The sequence below is a fragment of the Pleurodeles waltl genome, chromosome 5, assembly GCF_031143425.1.
Source record: "Pleurodeles waltl isolate 20211129_DDA chromosome 5, aPleWal1.hap1.20221129, whole genome shotgun sequence".
In the NCBI taxonomy this organism is placed as follows: Eukaryota; Metazoa; Chordata; class Amphibia; order Caudata; family Salamandridae; genus Pleurodeles; species Pleurodeles waltl.
This window is the reverse complement of record NC_090444.1, coordinates 318253632-318267800: the sequence shown is the minus strand read 5'-3', so window position 1 is coordinate 318267800 and position 14169 is coordinate 318253632.

Here is a 14169-nt window from a genome sequence, read left to right as displayed (position 1 = left end):
TCAGGCTTCCCTGCAGAATGGAATAACTATGTTGTTGGGCAGGAGTCAGGGTTTATATCTTTGTGGGTTGTCCCTTTTTTAAGAGATCAGTTAATGGGGCAGCCAGGGTGGAATAGTGGGGGATAAACATTCTATAGTAACCTAACAAGCTTAGAAAGGAGCGCAAGTAGTTCTTCGTGGACGGGGTGGGTACGCAGAGAATGGCTTCAACTTTATTCATTTGAGGTTTAATCTGGCCCTTCCCTATATAGTAGTTGAGGTAAGCGATCTCGTTACAGGCTAGTTTACATTTGGAAGGGTTGGCAGTGAGCCCTGCGTTTTGTAATAGGTGGAGTATTTTGTCTAAATGAGTTATGTGCCTGGCCCATGATTCACTATATCATCGAGGTAAGCGGCAGCATATGTGGTGTGATAGCGTAACAACTTATCCATGAGCCTTCGGAAGGTTGCTGGGGCCCTGTGTAATCCAAAAGGGAGGACAGTGAACTGGTAGAGGCCTGATGGAGTAGAGAAAGCTGTTTTCTCCCTGTCCCATGGTGATAGCAGAATCTGCCAGTATCCTTTAGTAAGGTCCAATGTGGACATGTACTGGGCTTTTCCTAGTTGTTCTAGGAGTTTGTCAACACGTGGAATTGGGTAGGTATCGAACTGCCATATATTGTTCAGTTGCCTAAAGTCGAAACAAAACCGGATGGACCCATCCGGTTTAGGCACAAGCACAAGAACGACTGGGGAGCACCATGGACTCATGGAGAGTTCTATAATGCCCATCTGTAGCATTTTTTCCACTTCTTGTTCTACTAGTTGCTTTTGGGCTTCTGGAATTTGATATGGTCGTAGACAAACAACCTTTCCGGGTTGTGTTTTAATGTGGTGTAGAATCAGGGTTGTTTTCCCAGGTATCGAGGAAAATAAAGATTTGTGTTTGGAAAGGAGAGAATTTAGCTGTTGTTGTTGATCGGCTAAAAGGGAGGTGTTTATGACGGGCTTTTGGGATATTGTGCCCTGGTCTGTTGGATATAACCTGATTTCTAACTCTTTTACCATGTTTACAAGAAACCCCGTTGGCAGAGGATTTGTAGTGTCTTCGGTTTCCTCCCACTTCTTCAGTGGGTTTATAAGGTATATCTGTGTTTTCTTGGGGTTTTCTGACAATTCAATTGTTATGTTACAGGGGTCACAGCACTTAGAACTTTATATGGGCCTTGCCATTTCACCAATAGCTTGCTTTCCGAGCTAGGTTATAATATGAGGACTTTATCCCCAGGTTGTAGTTGCCTGAGATTGGTGTTTATGTCATAGTATCATTTTTGTTTTTCTTGGGCTTTCTTGAGATGTACTTGTACGTCTTCCCATACTGTTTGGATTTGAGATTTTAGTTGTTGGGTGTATTCAAGGAGGGCTTTGTCCCAGCCCTCTTCCTCCTCCCACATTTCTGTGGCCATGTCTAAGAGGGTTCGGGGCTGACGACCGAAGACCAGCTTAAAAGGACTATGACCTGTAGAGGACTGTACATGAGTCCTTATCGCATAAAGGATCAGGGGTAGCTTTTTGTCCCAGTCCTTGCCCGACTCAAAGATAGTCTTCTTCAAGAGGGTCTTTAGGGTACGGGTATACCTCTCCATGAGGCCATCTGTCTGGAGGTGATACACAGAGGTCCGTATATATGTTTTACACCTAGTATCTGACAAAATTGAGTCATTAGTTGTGACATAAACGGGGTGCCCTATCTGTTAGAATCTCCTTGGGAAATCCTACTCGTGAGAAGAACCCGACCATGGCATGAGCCACACTTTTGGTGGTCTTACTAGAAAGAGGTATGGCTTCTGAGTACCGGGTCGCGTAGTCGACTTGAACAAGGACATATGTATACCCCTATGATGATGGAATGAGGGGGCCTACCAATTCCATACCTATCCGTGAGAACGGGATGTCAATAATAGGTAATGGATACAGGGGTGCTTTCTTTTGTGGGCCAGAGTTTATCAACTGGCACTTGGGACACTGTTGACAGAACCGTTGGATTTGCAAAAAAAACCCAGGCTATTAAAAACAGCGTAAAAGATATTCCTCTGTCTTCTTCTTCCCAAAGTGTCCACCCCCATGTGACTATGGGCTAGATGTAAGGCTTGAGTGCAGTAGGGTTCCAGAATCACTAGTTGCTTCTTTTCCCTGTTATTGTGTTTCATTATTCAATATCGGAGACCTTTTTGAACAAGAAAATAGGGACCCACCTCTCCTGTTATCTCGGATGTAGCTGACTTCCATGCCTGTTGTAGGGTAGGATCCTCTCTTGGGCTACCTCGAAAAGGGGGAAGAGAGGTTACTGCTATCCTTCTTACTCACCCCCTTTGGGTGGCTTCTTCTTTTGATTGATGTAATTTCTTTCCTTCTCTTTTTTCCTTTCTGTTAAGTTTATACCGATCTTCCCCTGGATTTATTTGTATTCTGGAGAAGGGAACATCCTCCCACCATAGATCCACCTGGCTTTAAGTTTGCACACGGTCAGGTAGGTCAGAAAAATATGCATAATCAGTGCCCACAATGACTTCCTCTATTAAATGGTCAATAACTCCCATCTCTATTACGTCTCTTTGTTCTTCCCATTCAATGGAGCCAGAGACCAAGGGATATTCCTTTGTGTCTCCATGGATACAACATATAGAGACCGTGTTTCTGGGTGTGTGAGCTTTGAAGTCTACCAGGCTTGCTCTAATGACGGATTGACTGCAACCTGAGTCAATCAGGCCGGCAGTGTTTTGTCCGTTGATGGTCATCTCTTTTATATACTTGGAATTCTCTTTTCGGTATAAAATACTCTTACGCAGGTAACACCGATCTTCAGGGGTTCTGGCTTTTCTTCCTTGTGAGGACAGTTGCGGGTGATATGGCACCACTCTCCACAACTATAGCATTGTGGTTGCTGGTTAGGGCTTTTCTCATTGAATCTGGGAATAAACGCTTCTTCAGGACCTTTGTGAAGGGTAGGGCGATATGAGGGTCCTAGAGGTCGACTGACTGGGTTAGCTCCTTTTGATGGTCTGCCGTTAAAGTCGGAAGATCGATGGTATGCACACACCAGGTCTATTGCCACGGTGGTATCCACATTGGGATGCTGTTTTGTCTAGTTGCGGGTGGCTGACGGTAAGGCTTCCAGGTATTGCTCAAGGAGGATCGTCCGAATAACATCTTCTCTGTCGGTACCAAAAGGCCCGACCATTTCAGTCCCAAATCCTTTACTCGGAAGTAAAGAGCACGGGGATTCTCTGACAGACACCACTTAGTTTTTCTGAATTTAAGTATGTAGTACTCGGTGTCAAAGCCAATCCGCTCAAGTATACTTTTCTTGATATCCGCATAAGAGGGAGTACATCCAGGGTTAACTGCTTGATATGCGGCTTGTAGATTACTTGTCAGTAAGGGGGCCACGTGCTGTCCCCATCTGTCTTTCTGGCCACGTGGCAGATGCCGCTACCCTCTCAAAGTTGGTGAAGAACACGTTGGGGTCTTCACCTTCTAGGCACGTTGGGATGGACCCGTGTTGTGGCTATTGTATCCGTCATTGTTCGCTGTTATTGTAGTCTGGCTCTTTAAAGCGCTTTGAAGGGTTTCTCTGTCCATCGGTTCTTCCCTTTGTTGTCCCTCCCACATGACTTGTAAGTGGCGTTGTCCCTCCGCCAACTGTTGGATCATGTCCTCAATCGTGGGTTTGGGTTCCATTTCTCAGAAAAGAGCAAGGTCTACCGCTATACCAATTCTGACACCACTGTAGAGGCTGGGGAATAGCGTTACTGAAGGGGAGATGTGAATAACTCTGTCAGAGCCCCAATATTTTTTGTAATAACTTCTTTTATTAGTATGTCGGAGTATACTATTATCTTAAGTGTCCTTAACAGTCTTTGTACCCCCTCTTTTGTTTTTCTTCCTTTGGTCTCTGTTCTTCCTCTTCTTTCCCTTTTAGTCCTTCAGTCTCTTATTCTTTTCTTTGTTTCTTTTTAGGAGATCTTCTTCTTTGGTTGGAGCCTCGCTGACGTCAGGAGGGATCAGCAAGGACCTGTCGTTTGGAGGAAAAATAACAAAGGTGAAGACAAGGTAAGTGGTTTGCTTCGACGGTTCTTTGTAAGGGTTAGGAAGGATGGTGCGGAGTGGTGGGTGATGGAAATGAAAAGAATATAATGGGTGCTCAGATTCTCACTGCTGTGTTGGGGTGCTCTCTATACGGCTTAGAGCTTTCTCTGGGTGTTTTATTTCCGAGCCTGTTATTGTCACAGTGCCCGCTTAGTGTGGGTTAGTAGAAATGGGGAGAAAGAAAACAAAAAAAAACAAATAAAAAACAAATCGTTTGTCTTTTACCTTGGACCGGAGTATAAATGTGCAGAGCAAAAGAAACTACTAGGCTGCCGGCACCGGGTTTATTTTCCTACCTCCTCCCGGCGTGTGTCCCAAACCACCCGCCTTCCCCTCCCACCTGAAAAATACTCTATTGGTCTCAAGAAGAAGGCACGTACCTGCGGTAGCCACATCCCTACAGGGACGTGGTAGGAATTTCCGTCCAAACGGCGATCAGCCGCTGGTGTACCTGTGCCTCAGTTACAATCAATCAATCAATCAATCAATAGATTTATAAAGCGCACTACTCAAGGCGCTGGGGGAAGGGGACGCTACTGGTCGAAGAGCCATCTCTTGAGGCGTTTCCTAAATGTCAGGAGGTCCTGCGTCTGGCAAAGGTGGAGCGGTAGGGAGTTTCAGGTCTCGGTGGCTAGGTGGGAAAATGATCTTCCTCCGATGGTGGTGCGGCGGATGCGGGGGACGGAGGCAAGAGCGAAGCTGGCGGAGCGAAGATTGCGGGTCTGGGTGTGGAAGGTGAGTCTGTCATTGAGGTAGGCTGGACTTGTGTTGTGGAGGGCTTTGTGTGCGTGGGTGAGGAGTTTGAAGGTGATCCTCTTCGATACGGGTAGCCAGTGTAGGTCTCTGATGTGGGGGGAGATGTGGTTGCGCCGTGGGACATCAAGAATGAGGCGGGTGGAAGCGTTCTGGACTCTTTGCAGCTTCGTTTGTAGTTTGGCCGTTGTTCCTGCATATAGAGCATTTCCGTAGTCCAATCGGCTGCTGACCAGGGCGTGGGTGACAGTTTTTCTGGTTTCGACGGGAATCCACTTGAACATCTTGAGGAGCATACGGAGAGTGTTGTAGCAGGAAAAGGATATTGTGTTGACCTACCGAGTCATGCTGAGTGTGGAGTCCAGGATGAATCCCAGGTTGTGTGCGTGAGTGGTGGGTGACAGTCCGATTCCTAGGGAGGCAGGTCACCAGGAGTCGTTCCATGCTAAGGGGTTGGTGCCAAAGATGAGGATCTCTGTCTTGTCCGTGTCTAACTTGAGGCAGCTTGATTCCATCCAGATGGCAATGGCATGAAGTCCTTTGTGGAGGTTGTTATTTGCAGTTGTAGGGTCTTTCGTGAGGGAGAGGATCAGCTGGGTGTCGTCTGCGTAGAATATTATGTTGATGTGGTGGGTTCATGCGATGTTGGCGAGTGGGGCCATGTAAACGTTACAAAACGTTGGGCTGAGAGATGGTCCCTAGGGGACGCCACAGATGATCTTGGAGGCTTCTGACTGGAACGGTGGAAGGCGGACTCTGGGTTCTTCCGGCGAGAAATCACGAGATCCATTTGAGAGCCTTGTTGCGGATTCTGGCGTTGTGAAGGCGTGTGTGGAGAATGTGATGACATACCGTGTTGAAGACTGCGGAAAGGTCTAGAAGGATGAGTGCCGCTGTTTTTACTTTGTCGAGCATGATCCTGATGTCGTCTGAGACAGCAATGAGTGCGGTCTCGGTGCTGTGGTTTTTGCGGAATCCGGATTGGGAGATGTCGAGCTCCTTGCTGTCTTCCAGGAACCGGGATAATTGGATGTTCATGAATTTTTCGATGACCTTGGCTGGGAAGGGGAGGCGGAAGATCGGTTGGCATTTCTTGGGGTCATCTGGGTCCGCCTTGGGCTTCTTCAGCAGGGCGTTGACTTCTGCGTGTTTCCAGCTTTCTGGGAAGGTGGCTGACTTGAAGGAGCTATTGATGGTGTTGCAGAGGTGGGGAGCAATGATGTTGCTTTCTTTATTGAAGATGTGGTGTAGGCAGGGGTCTGATGGTCATCCAGAGTGGATGGAGGCCATGGTGTTAGCATGTCTTCTTTGTTGACGAGGGTCCAGGTATGGCGGAGGTAGGTGTTGTGTGGGGGTTGGGTTCGTGGGTGTCTGTGGTCAGATGGTGGGTCTGGGAGTTGAAGCTGTTGTTGATTTTTTCTATCTTTCAACGGAAATGGGTTGCTGGGGAGTTGCAGAACTCCTGTGATGGTGGGGGTTCATTGGAGCAGGTCCTGGGGTTGGAGAGCTCTTTGATGATGCCGAAGAGCTCTTTACTGTTGTGAGCATTGGTGTTTATATGGTTTTTGTAGTGGGTCCTTTTGGCGGTGCGGATCAGCTGGTGATGCTTGCGTATGGCATCCTTGAGTGCGATGTGGTTGGAGTTGGTAGGTTCAAGACGCCAGGTTTTCTCCATTTTGCAACATGACCGTTTGGATTCCTGTAGGTCTGTGGTGAACCAGCTGGCCTTGGTTCTGTGGAGGGTGTTTGGGCTTTTTTTTGAGCGGCGCGAGGGTGTTGGAGCAATCTTCTATTCAGCGGTTGGTGGCGGCTGTGTCTGGGTCTGGGGTCCCAGGGGGTGGGGCCTGGGCGAGGGTGGAGATCAGTTGTTCCATTGAGATTTAGCTCCATTTGGGTAAGGGGGGTCGTGTGCGGTGGTGGTGAGTGACTGGTTTCTGGTAGGAGAAGTGGATGCAGCGGTGGTCTGTCCAGCTGAGTTCGGTGGTGTGGCTGAAGGAGACGTGACTGCTGGCTGAGAAGATGGGGTCGAATGTGTGTCCGGCGGTGTGGGTGGATGATGTGACGAGTTGTTTGAGGCCAAGGTTGGTGAGGTTGTCCAACAGGTTGGTGGTGTTGATGTCGTTGTTTTCTAGGTGGAAGTTCAGGTCGGCGAGGAGGATGTAGTCTGTTGAGGCGAGGGCGTTGTCGCTGACGATGTCGGCGATGACGTCACAGAATAGAGATCAGGGGCCCGGGGTCTGTAGATCAGTGTTCCTTTGAGGGTGGTGTTGGCGTTGATGTGGATGTCGAAGTGGAGGTGCTCGGCAAGGTTGAAGGTGTCGTGGGTGCTGCTCGAGACTTTGATGGTGCTTTTGTGGACTATGGCGATTCCTCTTCTTGGTTTGTTGGTGCGGTCTCTTCTGGTGATTTTGTAGCCTTCAGGGATGGCTATGGCTAAGTCGGGTTCCGAGGCCGAGTTCGACCAGGTTTCGGTGAGGAAGGCGATGTCTGGTCAAGTTGAGGTCAGTAGGTCCCAGAGTTCAATTGCGTGTTTGTGGACAGAGTGGGTGTTGAGTAGAATGCAGGTGAGTTGGTTGTCAGCAGGTCTGTCGTGGTGCTTAAGGTTCGGGTGAAGTGGCATTCTTGGCAGGAGAAGGATCCTTTGGTGTTCTTCAGGGTGGACTGGAAGCAGGTGGAGGAGTGTCCTGGATTGAGGGCGTGGAGGTCACTGGCAGTATAACGGCGTGCGGTGGTGCGGGGGCCTCGCGGGCCAGAGGGAGTGGCGCTGGGTGCAGTCCAGTCGTGGATGGGCGTAGACGGGCTTGCCCCTGGCGTGCCTCTGGTGCACCAGTGGCGCGACCGCCATTAAGAAGGGGAGGAGGGAGGGAGGAGCAGCTGGGTGGTGGAAGGGGAAGGCAAATGGGGCCGCGAGGGGGGCGGGGCCACAGGGACGCAGCAGTGGGAAGCGGAACGGCTCAGGGAGCCTGAAAAGCAGTGGGGGCAGAGAGCGCAACGGAGCAGAAAAGCGGCACAAAAAGTGAAATTACAGCACAAAAAAGAAATTAAAGAAAAATACATTGAAACAAGGCACAACGCTTACCACTAGACACCAGGGATGAGGAGGTGAAGCCTCGAACACGTGAAGCAGCGTGGGCGGGGGTCAGGGACACGGGCACAACCAGGTGGTGCTGCGCATGTGGGGGAGCGAGCTCTTGAACAAAAACAGGTCAGAGGTCGTCGCTCCGGTTTCTGGGGTTTCCTCTTCGCTGTTCGGGTCCGAAGGCTCTCCCTGACTCTCTTCTCCATGTTCATCTTTTGAGTTTTCTCTCTCCCATGAACGTGCCTGCAGACCTTTTTCTATTTTCCCCTTCACCCGGATATCTGGGTCTGCGGAGTTCTTTTTTGTTCCTTGGCTCCCGCTGGTGCCCCCGTGATATTGGTTGGCCATTCCAGGGTCGACATCCAGAAACAGGGTTCCCGCGATCCTGTTACACCACCCAACACCCGCACCAGCACGAAAGCACCCTGGTTCACTGCCGACCTTCAGTCCTCCAAGCGGGAGTGCCGGAAAATCGAGAAGATATGGAGCCACGAAAAACAGAGAGAAACCATGCCGCCCTCAAGACAGCTATCCGAAAAGCATCACCAGCTCATCCAGACAACCAAATGATAATTCTAGAAAGACCGAATCAACAACAATTCCTCCCCTTCCTAGCGAAGGTCATCGAGAAGATAGTCAACAGCCAACTATCCCGCTTCCTGGAGGACAACAGCTCGCTCGACATCTCCCAATCCAGCTTCCGGAAGAACCACAGCACCAAGACCGCTCTCATCACCGCAACCGACGACATCAAGATCATGCTCGACAAAAGTGAAACCGTGGCCCTCATCCTCCTTGACCTCTCGGCAGCCTATGATACCGCCTGTCACCACACACTCCGCACACGCCTCCACGACGCCGGGATCCACCACAAGGCCCCGGACTGGATCACATCCTTCCTTTCCGGTAGAATTCAGAGAGTGTGCCTCCCTCCATTGCTGTCGAAAACCACCAAGACCTTCTGCGGAGTCCCCTAAGGATCCTCTCTCAGCCCAACCCATTTTAACGTCTACATGGCGCCGATCGCAAACATTGTCAAATCCCACGGCCTCAACATCATCTCCTACGCGGATGACACCCGACTGATCCTCTCACTCACTAAGGACCCCGCCACCGCCAAGATCAATCTCCACATCATACTTCATGCCATCGCCAACTGGATGGAGATAAGTCGCCTCAAACTGAACTCGGATAAGACTGAGATCCTCATCCTCAGCTCCAACCGCTCAGCATGGGATTACTCCTGGTGGCCTGCCACACTAGGAGCTGCACCAACTCCCACCACCCACGCAGGCAACCTTGGCTTCATACTAGATTCATCGTTCACCATGACCTAGCAGGTTCCAGCTGTCTCATCCTCATGTTTCAATGCCCTCTGCATGCTTTGCAAAACCTTCAGATGGATTTCCATCGAAACCAGCAGAACGGTCACCCACACCCTCGTCAGCAGCAGACTGGACTACGGCAATGCACTCTACACATGAACAATTGCCAAGCTCCAGAGGAAACTTCAGCGCATTCTGAATGCCTCAGCATGCCTCATCCTCAACCTCCCACGCCAAGAACACATCTCAGCCCACCTCAGTGACCTTCACTGGCTCCCCGTCAACAAGATGATCACCTTCAAACTCCTCATCCATGCTCACAAGGCTCTCCATGACGCAGGCCCTGCCTACCTCAACGAGCATCTCAGCTTCCACGGTCCCACTCTCCTACTCCGCTCCGCCAACCTCGCCCTCGCCACCGTCTCCCGCATCCACCATACCATAACCAGCGGCAGATCCTTCTCCCTCTTCACCACCAAAACCTGAAGCTCACTCCCCATCAACCTACGTCTGACCCAGGACCTCCTGACCTTCAGGAACCGACTCAAGACCTTGCTATCAGGGCAGTAGCAACCCCCCCAGCGCCTTGAGACCCTAACGGGTGAGTAGCACCCTTAACAAGTGATTGATTGATTGATTGATTCAGATAGCCAATATGGATTCGGCATTGTGCATGATTTTGGCCATATTTGGTCACAGAAAGCTTTTCTAACTTCGTCTGTTTCACCTGTAAGAAATGGTGAAAGAATACATGAATTGTTACAAGCTGTTCAGAAGTCTGAGAAATTTGCTTTGGTTAAATGCAGTGCACATCAAAGAGGACAGGAGTATGTGACTTTGGGAAATGCTTATGGAGATCAAGTTGCAAAATGATGTGCCTTAAATGGCATTTCTTTCAAAGGGAAAGTGGGAACTGATGCCTGAAAATGATGAAGTGTATACACATTTTACTATGGAAATTGTTGAGACTTTGGAAGAGTTGAAAGCTTTACAAAATAATGTTCGAGAAGAAGAGCACAAAGATTAGGTGAAGCTTAAATGCATACAAAGGGAAGATGATATTTAGGTGACAGCGGAAGGCCAAACAGTCTGCTGAATCAAATATCCTGATACTATCATGGTCAAGCACACAAAGGGAGAGATGCAATGAATAGGAAATTTAAACAGCATTGTTCAATACAAAATTGAGACAAGCTGCCGAAGTAGTTTGCCATAGATGCGTTGTCTGTCAGCAGGTGAATGTTGGTAAAGGAACAATGGTCAACAAGGGACACATAGGCATGACAGGAGGTCCATTCAGCAGGATGCGAATGGATTTTATTGAGATGCCTGCATGTGCAGGTTTGAAATTTGTGTTGGTGGCTGTGTGCATTTTTAGTCATTGGATTGAGGCTTATCCTACAAGGAGAAATGATAGCCTTACAGTAGCTAAGTTACTTCTCAGAGAGTTGATTCCACGTTTTGGTTTCCCGGTCTCTTTAGAATCAGATAGAGGAAGCCACTTCAACAATGAGGTGATAGAGTTACTATTTTCAGCTTTAAACATTCAACTGAAGCTACGTTGTAGTTACCGCCCAGAGGCTTCAGGACTTGTAGAGCAGATGAACAGAACTCTAAAGTCCTGAGTGGCAAAGATGTGTGCAGCAACTAATTTGGAATGGCCAGATGCTTTGCCTTTGGTTCTAATGTCAATGAGAAGTACTCCTGACAAGAAGACTGGTTTGTCTCCTCACAAGATCCTGATGGGGAGAGCAATGAGACTGCCAACAATTCCTGCAAATGCTCCTGTAAATATCACAGATGACATAGTGTTAGACTATTGCAAAGGCTTGGCTGATGTGGTCCGATCTTTTTCTCATCAGGTGGAAGCCACAACAATTCAATAGTCTCAAGGTCAAGGTCACAACTTGCGAGCTGGTGATTGGGGTATCATAAGAAAGCGCGCGAGGAAGTTGTGTTTGGAGCCACGGTGGAAGGGGCCCTACCAAGTTATCCTTGTAACAATGATAGCTGGTGCAGGTTTGCCGAACTGGGTGCATGCAAGCCATACGCTGAAGGTAAATAATCCAACAGAACAGGAAGAGGAGCTGTTGAGGTTACCAACAGCTAATAGCATTCCAGGTCGAGAACAAGAAAGAGAGGAACTAGAGAGAATATCTGAGAATGTTAAAAAAGATATACCTACTCCTATGACAGATGAAAAAGAGAGAATTTTGGAGGAAAGTGGATCCTCTACAAGTGGAATAGTAGCATTGTGGGATATATTTTTGGAGCTATAATTCCCCCAGTGGGAGTAGTTCTCAATGTAATCAAGATACAGAAGTTGTCTACGATAGTGGATAACATGTTGATGAGTTATTCCGGAGCTATTATTCTCCTAGATACCAAATTGGCTGCTACAAGAGTTATGGCTCTTCAGAATCGTCTTGCGTTAGACATTATTTTGGCGAAGGAGGGTGGAGTTTGCAAATTACTTGGTCTGAGTCATTGTTGTTCATACATACCGGACAATTCTAAAGAAGTTAGAGGTTTGATTAATAATTTTATAAATAACAAAGAAGATTTAAAAGAACTAACTGAAACTACTATCTGGGAGAAAGCTGGCAAGGGAATTGCAACTGTAGGAAATTGGTTTGGCAACTTGAGAAAGGAATTATATTAAAAATAGTCAAATCGTTTTCAATAATTGTGTTTTGTTTAATTGGAATTTGGGGATCATATAAATTATTTAAATTCATGAAAAAAAAGGTTTGAAAAGAATCAGAGAGACTTGATGTTCAAATGGATACATTTTATGGGAAAAGTTCAGGAAAAAGGAAAACTCGTGAAAAGGTGAAAGAAACAAGATTTCAAAATTGAAAAAGAAAAAGAAATAAATGTATTTAAGAATTTGTGTGATGACATAATTAGTCATCAGTGGAGGGATTGCAGGAGCAGAGATTGTTTTTACTGATGAAATTTATAATTAAATATGTACTGATCTTGATGAACTAATGTGTGATTTTCTAATAAATGCTAACGGGTGACTTTTGTAAATGGCCACCATCATCCATTTTGTTTTCTACCTAGGCCAACTTTAACTTATAATAGAATTGTTTTTCATTATTCAATGCTTACTCAAAAAGAGTGTGTTTAATAGTTTATAGAAGAGTAAATAACTTCACATGCTCATAATTTGTGTTGACGTTCTTTGAGCTATTGCTTCAATGTATATTATCTCACTGGCGTAGATATTGGTGCTATTAAGTTGTGTCATAACTCGAGTTAATTTGTTTACTTGCTTTGATTAACCTCAGATATATAAGGCATTCCAACCAGCCATTGATGATTCTTTATATGTATCATTTGTGTTTGAGAATTATTTTTGTAACTTTCGCATTGTTAATATAGGGAAATAAATGTACTAATCTTCTTAATAGAATGGTGTGGATATTGCAGTGTAATCAGATTGTCAATTTATGATTTATTATTGTTTATTGTGATGATTATGACGTATGCTATTTGACATCCTCTCAAATCAATGTTGTGGGATCCATCGGTCTAAGGCGCGAAATCCACTATTATTTCTCTGCGCTGCAACAGTATCTTGTCCCAAAAAGACTGGTTATGAGCAGAACAATAGTACATCTAGCCATATGAAAATTAAGAAGCATGCACAAGTACAAGTATAGAAAGCAAATGTCTGCCTAATAAAATCCGAGGTAAATTGTAATACCGATTTCCCACAAGCATTGCACCCCTTTCGGAAGATAATGCACTTGAAATGTATGACAAGAATCATGATGCCAAAGAACATCATGTTACATCTAAGTGTAGCAAAATATTTTGGCCAGTTTCAAAAGAAGCAAAATGTACCCATTTTCTTCCCCACCTACCACGCAGAATTAAGATTGCTCCACTTCTCCATAGGTGGAAAAAATAGAAAGCCCATCACAGATGCTTTTAGGAATATTTTGAAATGCTGGACAATGTATTAACATTAATAATGTCTGTATTGACTTATATTGGCTGTACTCCCGATAGTAATTTCGAAAACTACTTTTGTAGAGACGCCTGTGTGCTGTGTCTGCGTGCAGTGCCCTCATGGCACTCAATGAGACAGGCTCTATGCAGTGGTTTCCCTGCTGGGTTCTTGCTTTGATGCAGTGTGAGGGGCAGGACAGTGTAATTATCTTCATGGAATTATCAATAAATCGATTGCGTGCAGACATGACTCGTGTACTGCAAGGCATTCTGCGAGTATTTCCTTTAAAAAAAACATAATGGCAGGCATACATGAAATCAGGGGAAATGGCTGGAATTTCCCGAAGTTTCGCATCAAATTACTATATTTAAAAAAAAAATGGAAATTGCCCACCCCTAGACATACTTCAATTTTAGCTTAATGTACTGAATGTCCTGTGAGTTTCAATTAAAAGGTAACTCCGTTTGGACCATCTATTCATGCTAATAACTGCTGCATAGACTATCTGTCCCAACATGAACCACCGCGAGTAAACCTTGACTGTTTACGTTTATTAATCCCTGAAAATCATCGTCTAAAATCGAGTCTTTTGGCATTTCAGTGAGCTTAAATAAGTACCCCGTTTTTATATTTACCAGACAATATCAATAATTGTCACAAATGTTGGAATAATTCCCTTGATTTTGCAGAGCCTAGAAAGATAATTCAACCTGTGATTAGCCATTTTGCAATTTATTACCCAAAATGAACACTTAAGACAACTATATTTTAACTGTAAGGGACAAGCGCACCTAACAGTCTGAAAGCCAGCACATGCACTTTGTTTACCGAAAAGTGTTTAGCTGCTGGGACATATGTGAAGCACACAGTAGATTTAGGACGTCTGGTAACTCTAGCTGCAGGGAAAGGAGCTATCTCAC